At 35.8% G+C, this 7,500-nt stretch overlaps 1 protein-coding gene across 1 annotated transcript in view; it reads right to left on the bottom strand.

Annotated features, from left to right (window-relative positions):
• The window catches only part of LOC106873611 (sn-1-specific diacylglycerol lipase ABHD11), a 229,817-nt gene that overhangs the window by 49,619 nt on the left and 172,698 nt on the right, over nucleotides 1–7,500 (bottom strand). The gene's annotated exons all lie outside the window — the stretch shown is intronic.

Here is a 7,500-nt window from a genome sequence, read left to right on the forward strand (position 1 = left end):
AAATGGTAACAGTGCAAAAGCCACTACACATATTCTACTTGTTTGAGTCATTTGACTGTGGCCATACTGGAGCACTGCCTGGAAGGGTTTTAGTCGAACAAATCAATTCCAGGACTTATTTCTTAAGCCAAGTACTTATTCTATCAGTCTCTTTTGCCAAACCACTAAGTTACAGGGATGTAAACACACCAACACCAGTTGCCAAACAGTGATGAGGTACATACACACAATGGGTTTCTTTCAGTTTCCATCTACCAAAGCCACACACAAGGCTTTGGTTAGACAACACTTCGCCCAAGGTGTCACACAGTGGGAATGAACTTGAAGCTATGTGATTGGGAAGCAAGCGTCTTATCATGCAGCCACACCTGATACATATGTATATATCATCATCATCATCATCATCATTTAACGTCCGCTTTCCATGCTAGCATGGGTTGGACGATTTGACTGAGGACTGGTGGGCCAGGAGGCGACATCAGGCTCCAATCTGATTTGGCAGAGTTTCTACAGCTGGATGCCCTTCCTAATGCCAACCACTCCGAGAGTGTAGTGGGTGCTTTTATGTGCCACCGGCACGAGGGCCAGTCAGGCGGTACTGGCGACGGCCACGCTCGAAATGGTGTGTTTTACGTGCCACCTGCACAGGAGCCAATCCATCAGCACTGGCAATGATCTCGCTTGAATGTCTATATATATATATATATATATATATATATATATATATATATATATATATATATATATATATATATATATATATATATATATATATATATGCAAATATATATGTGTATATATATGTGTGTATATATATGTGCATATATATATATATATGGACTAACGAAAAGATACTTAATAGAATTTCTGAAAGACTATCGAGATGTCTACATATAAATGTACTTTTGCACAATGCAGGGAGAATGAATTTGGAGTAACCGTTAACTTAGTGTAATTTTATTTTATTTTACTTTAAGGTATGAATGACTTAAATTTACTTTAAACCTCTCTGGTTTTCTAAACACCTACTAAATATCTAACTCGCTTTGTGATTATGAATGCACCAAACCTTGTGTGTACGTATGCTCACATTTTTGCTAATCCTTGTATGAGCGTGTGTACTCGTGTCATGCAGTTTGCCCGAGGGCATTTATACATACATATCTGTTAACAGTTATTTTCAATACTTTTCTCGCTGGATTAAGTGTTCGTTTCTCTTTTTGTCTTCGGCAATTTTATTTTTGGATCTTATTTTTCTAAAGAATTTTCCTCCATCTGGCTGTTTTTCTCTCTACAAAACGGAAAGTTGCATTATGGAACAGTCATTTTAACGAGATGTTTTTTTTTATTTATCACCCGACAAAATAAGTCTGCACCACCGGATACTCCTGAACCAGTTTTTGCGTGTCCCACAAGAGGAGTCGATGCTAGATGTGTCGAAACAATTGTTGTGATTAATAATATATTCTCATATATTCCATCTTCTGTCTTTCATTTGTTATTTATATATACATATATACATACATATACATACACACACATATATATATGTATATTATAGTAAAATAAGGATTTAGATAGAATCAGTTACTTGAAAAGATATGCACTGGGTAGGGTTGGATAAACCTGTAGTTCTGGCCTATGGTTGGTGAGTATCAAATAGGATATTCCAATTGTGTACACAGAGAAAACCAACCCTATGAGTATTTAGCACCTAGGGGCTGGTCCAAGGCACTCATTCCATTGAATTGTATGTTTGTTGGTATACTCTAGGGTGTCCAACAACTCGTAAATCCCCTTGACATATAATAATCAAATGAATAATAACATACAATGGATAAATGTTAGCTCATTACAGCTGTTTCTTACACACTTTTTAATAGAAGAATGAGAACATTATTCCATTACAAAGAAAAGTAATTTTACAAAGAAAAAAATATCCCAAGAATACAACAGGGACATGGCTGAAGTCTGTTGAGACTAAATATGGAAGTTAGACCAGCAAAGTTGGTCGTTATAGGCATTAAAGGGTTGGGTTAGGTTAAGAATATAGTTTGTGAAAGGGTGTAATATGATATTTAGGGTCAGCAATACAGGTGAGATAAGAGTCAGCTAGACTGGTTCTTTGATAGGTTAGAGGTGAAGTGTAGGTGATATTTTATTATCCTAGGCATAGAGAAATGGGTAGCTAGGAGAGGACAATGAATAAAGGACAATGAATAAAGAAAGTGAAAAGTAAAAAGTGAAGAAATATAAATGCATAGGTGCAGGAGTGGCTGTGTGGTAAGTAGCTTGCTTACCAACCACATGGTTCCAGGTTCAGTCCCACTGCGTGGCACCTTGGGCAAGTGTCTTCTACTACAGCCTCGCACCGACCAAAGCCTTGTGAGTGGATTTGGTAGACAGAAACTGAAAGAAGCCCATCGTATATATGTATATATATATATATATATGTATGTGTCTATGTGTTTGTGTGTCTGTGTTTGTCACCCCAACATTGCTTGACAACCGATGGTGGTGTGTTTACGTCCCCGTAACTTAGCGGTTCGGCAAAAGAGACCGATAGAATAAGTACTAGGCTTACAAAGAATAAGTCCTGGGGTCGATTTGCTTGACTAAAAGGCGGTGCTCCAGCATGGCCACAGTCAAATGACTGAAACAAGTAAAAGAGTAAAACAGAGAGTAAGAGCATAAATAAAGTCAATTGGGTATAGAGTTGGGGATTAGGATTCACTAACTAAGGGTAAAGAACAAAGGGAGGAGGGCAGAGATTCACAGAATTTAGGGGTATTCTGTGGATATAGGTTGAATGTTGGGGGAGAGTACGAAGGCAATCAAATGATAAGTTCCAAATGTTAAGGAATTGTAGTGTTATGCATGATTGATTTACCTGGTAAAGGGGAAAGATGTAGGATGTTGTTTTAGATATGAAATGTTATATGGGGCTAATGGAGACCACTTGTAATATGAGGGCATGTTTGCCTGGAAAGGAAATACCTAGTAGTAATACATTATCTACATTATTTTCATTTAATGGATATTTGTCCTCATTTTGTTTATCCTCATAACGTTTCGGCTGATATACCCTCCAACCTTCATCAGGTGTCATGGGGAAATTTTGAACCTGGGTTCTCATTCCTAAGGTATTTTTTGAAGTTATAGTTATTATTATTATTAATATTATTATTACTATTATTCAGCCTGCGTTCTTAACCACTACGCCATATGTCCATGGGCAATTATAGAGTGAATTTTAGGGCTAATAAATCTAATATTTTCCTATCCTTCCTTAACACCGGTTCCCATGTGCTATTCTTATCTGCACTCGGCCTGCTTAGGAGGTTGTTGTGTCCTAGCATATGTGCTGCTTCTTTTAGTTTTCGTATTTCCCAGTGGTGTTCTCTGTTTATTATTTTAACATCATCCCACAGGGGGAGGTGGTCTCCATTTTTCCATACATGATCAGCTATACCTGATTTATCAATATCTCCTCGTGTCACAGCTTTGCGATGTTCTTCTACCCTTATTTTGAGGGGGCGGCATGTTTCGCCTTTGTATAACCTACCACAGCTGCATGGGATGGAGTATACACAGTTTTTTGTTAGTAATAATAGTGTACTACTTAACTTTAAGGAGTTCAAAGGAAGAGGGAGTTATATAATAAACTACACCTAGTACCAGATCGGATATCTAAGAAAGCCAGCAGTAGGAAGTAATCTGATAGTCTAATGATTAACAATTTGGAATGTTATGTAGGTAGCATTGATATTATTTAATTGGGTGAATCAGGTAAAGCAACTCTGGGCAACAGTCGCTGGTAAGAGGTTTGGATAGTGTGTTCCATCTATCATTTAACATGCTGCACATGTTAAATAATAGATGGAACAATAAAATAAAGCGAGAGTCAATAAAATTAAGTATGAGTCAAATACTTGGATCAATCCAATCAAACAAGTGCCAGCTTGCCAAAATTTACAGCTTTGAACTTAAATTAGAAACCACCGTTGTTATTCCTGCAGCTGTGCCAATGATGATGACAATGATGATGATGATGATGATGATGATGATGATGATGATGATGATGATGATGATGATGATGATGATGATGATGATGATGATGATGATGATGATGATGATGATGATGATGATGATGATGATGATGATGACGATGATGTTATTACTATTGCATGAAAGACTGCCAGATTCCTATCAATAGCATCTGTTAATTTAGTTCCAATAGAGGAAAAGAAACAATTTGATCTTATTTCATTCTATTTATCTATTGATTTATTTATATATATATATTGGTTTAGTTTATTTTATTTCTTGCCTTAATCTAAAGGAAAGCATTTTCAGGTGGAAGGCGTCAAAATGCCTCGTCTAACCCACCTCCTCCACTGTGGTATTCTTAATTTGGTTGTCTTCCTTGCGATTATAAACTCACAGGCATAGGTGCAGGCGTGACTGTGTGGTAAGAAGCTTCCTTCCCAACCACGTGATTCTGGGTTTAGTCCCACTACATGACACCTTGGGCAAGTGTCTTCTACTGTAGCCTGGGGCAGCCCAAAACACTTGTGAGTGGATTTTGTTGACAGAAACTAAAAGAAGCCCATCATAATGTACATGTGTATGTATGGATGTATATATGTATATATATATATATATATATATATATATATATATATATATATATATATATATAAAAGGGGTTTGCATGATCGTGTATAGAGGAATATATTATTCAAAATAATTCTAAATCTGTGTGTTTTTTATGTTTTATTATATTCTTATAATATTAATGTAGGATGTAGAGTATATAGAATATATAGTATATATAGTAAAATGAAATGAAGTATTGATTGTCTTATTGAATAAATGAAATATTGAATATTAAATATTAAAGGACTAGTAATACTTTCTTGCATTTTAGCAGTCTTCAAGGTCCCATGTTGTGACAGAAATGTTTCAACTGTGATATATATATATATATATATATATATATATATATATATATATATATATATATATATATATGTATATATGTATGTAGGTATATATATGTATATATGTGTGTGTGTGTGCATGTGTGTGCATGTGCGTGTGTGTGTGTGTGTGTGTGTATCTCTGTGTGTGTGTGTGTGTGTGTGTGTGTGTGTGTCTTTGTGTCTGTGTTTGTCTCCTGCCACCATTCAACAACCATTGCCAGTGTGTTTACATCCACATAACATTGCAGTTTGGCAAAAGAGACTGATAGAATAAGTACCAAGCTTAAAAATAGGTAAGTACAGGGTTCAATTTTGACTAAAATTCTTCAAGGTGCTGCTCCACAGTCTAATGACTGAAACAAGTAAAAGATTTTTTTTGTGTGTGTGTGTGTGTGTGTGTGTGTGTGTGTGTGTGTGTGTGTGTGTGTATACATATATAGATAGAGAGATAGAAAAAGAGAGAGAGAGAGCAAGAAACATTAAAATGCCAAACAAGTGGCACCAAAATGGTTGAACCAAAGCATCTCACACCCACCTTAGTGGAAACTGAATTCAAAAGCCTAAAGAGCCATTACTAAATATGCCACAAAGTATTTTGTCTGACACTTTAACCGTTGTGCAAATATTTCAGAGATCTCTGAATTTTTTCGCCTTGCAGCAATTTGCGGGATTTACTTATGACAGATGAGATTATTTGATTGGTTTGATGAATGAAGAAAGATTAAAGACTAAAGAAAGAAGAATGATGAAAAGAGAAAAACACCAAGCAGCTAAAAGAAGAAATAGGTTTTTGTCACTGATGTTGTTTAGCCCTTCTGGGTCAACCTTGATTAAGCAAACACATGACCAAAGCATCATATCACTTTTCTTAGTGAAGGTTACCCATTTTCAATGTGCCCTTCTCAAAGATGGTAGATATGATTTAAGAGAGATTTGATTGCTATTTCTAGAAGGTCAAGTAGTCAAGTAAATAAATAGAGGCTACCATCTTGAGTTCTCATGCTGAGGGTGTTTTGGGTAATGTTGTTGGTGTTTGGTAATGGTGCATATAGTGGTGCACATGTAGCATTGTGTTATTTAACCCTAGGTCATACTGGATCAAGCAGTCAATTTCCTACACAAGTGTATCAAGGAGTACATTATACAATGTGTTCTTTCTGTTTTAGAATTTTAGCATATCACTTTATGGAGATTTGACTGCTATTTCTAACATATTGATTGACTACATAGAACCCACCTTCTTACTTTAATGTTAATCACTATCAGAAATTATTAACAAGGATTATGATAAGATGTACCCTTGAAATTGCTTTAAATAATCAAAAGTATAAATTAAAAACATATATAATACAAGGTGCAGGCATAGTCATATGGTAAGAAGTTTGCTTTCCAACCACATGGTTCTAGTTTCAGTCCCAGTGCATGGCTCCTTCAGCAAGTGTCTTCTACAACAGCCTTGGGTTAACTTGTGAATGAACTTGGTAGATAGAAACTGAAAGAAGCCTATACACATATAATAAAACAGGAAAGTGGAAATTTTTTGCTATTAGTTATTCACCATTACACATGTTTCATTTACTAATAGGAGTTACCAAGTTGGATGTTAAACAATGACGATAATGATGATGATACTGATGAAAAATGTTTCATAGTAAGCAAAAAAATAAATAAAATGAAACAAATGCTAAAACAGGTCCATAGACTCAAAGGGTCAATCAACCAGTTTTCTCTGGCATATCACAGTATCACAGCATTGACCAGACCATCAGATTCTGATATACACCGCTTGCCACAATGCACTTCCAATTATGTCTTGATTGTGTCGTTCTTTTCCATCTAAACCCAAATTTCTTAACTTGATCATCTTCCCATCATCATGGAAGCCTTCCAAGTGGGGTCTTTTTCTGATGTCTTGGATACCACTCAGCAACTGCACAAGTCCACCTGTTGTCTGTGAACCTTGCAACATGTCCAGCCCAGCAGAACTACCAGGTAGAACCACCTATAATCATTTTATCGTATGCAAGAGAAGCAGTATCAGATTAAAATGGCCACCTGGTACCCGGCTTAATTCAGTGGGATTGACACCGGTATCTGCCATGACTGTGATTTTGCTCATCTTCTGAGAAATTACATTAAGGTTACATGTGTCTGTAGAGGGCTCAACCACTTTCATGTTAATTTCATGAGCAGGCTATTCTGTTGATTGGATCAAATGGAAATCTTGTTGTTGTTGTTGTTGTAAACAACAAAGTAGCAGTTTAAATACTTTTGTATCAATAATGTTGTTCATTCATTTATTTATCTTTTCCACACTGAAACTGCATTTAACCTTTTAGCATTTAACCCAGTCATAACAGGCCCAAAATATTTCAGATGTTTTATGTTCAAACTGGTCAGATCAGGCCTCTCACACCAATCCTACAATATCATTCTAAAAATTAATAGTTGAATCATCAAAATCTCAAAGCTCTAAGATAATGCATGATTAATTGAAAACGATGTGAACAAATAA

Source organism: Octopus bimaculoides, chromosome Z, assembly GCF_046866305.1.
Source record: "Octopus bimaculoides isolate indiv1 chromosome Z, ASM4686630v1, whole genome shotgun sequence".
NCBI classification, from domain to species: domain Eukaryota; kingdom Metazoa; phylum Mollusca; class Cephalopoda; order Octopoda; family Octopodidae; genus Octopus; species Octopus bimaculoides.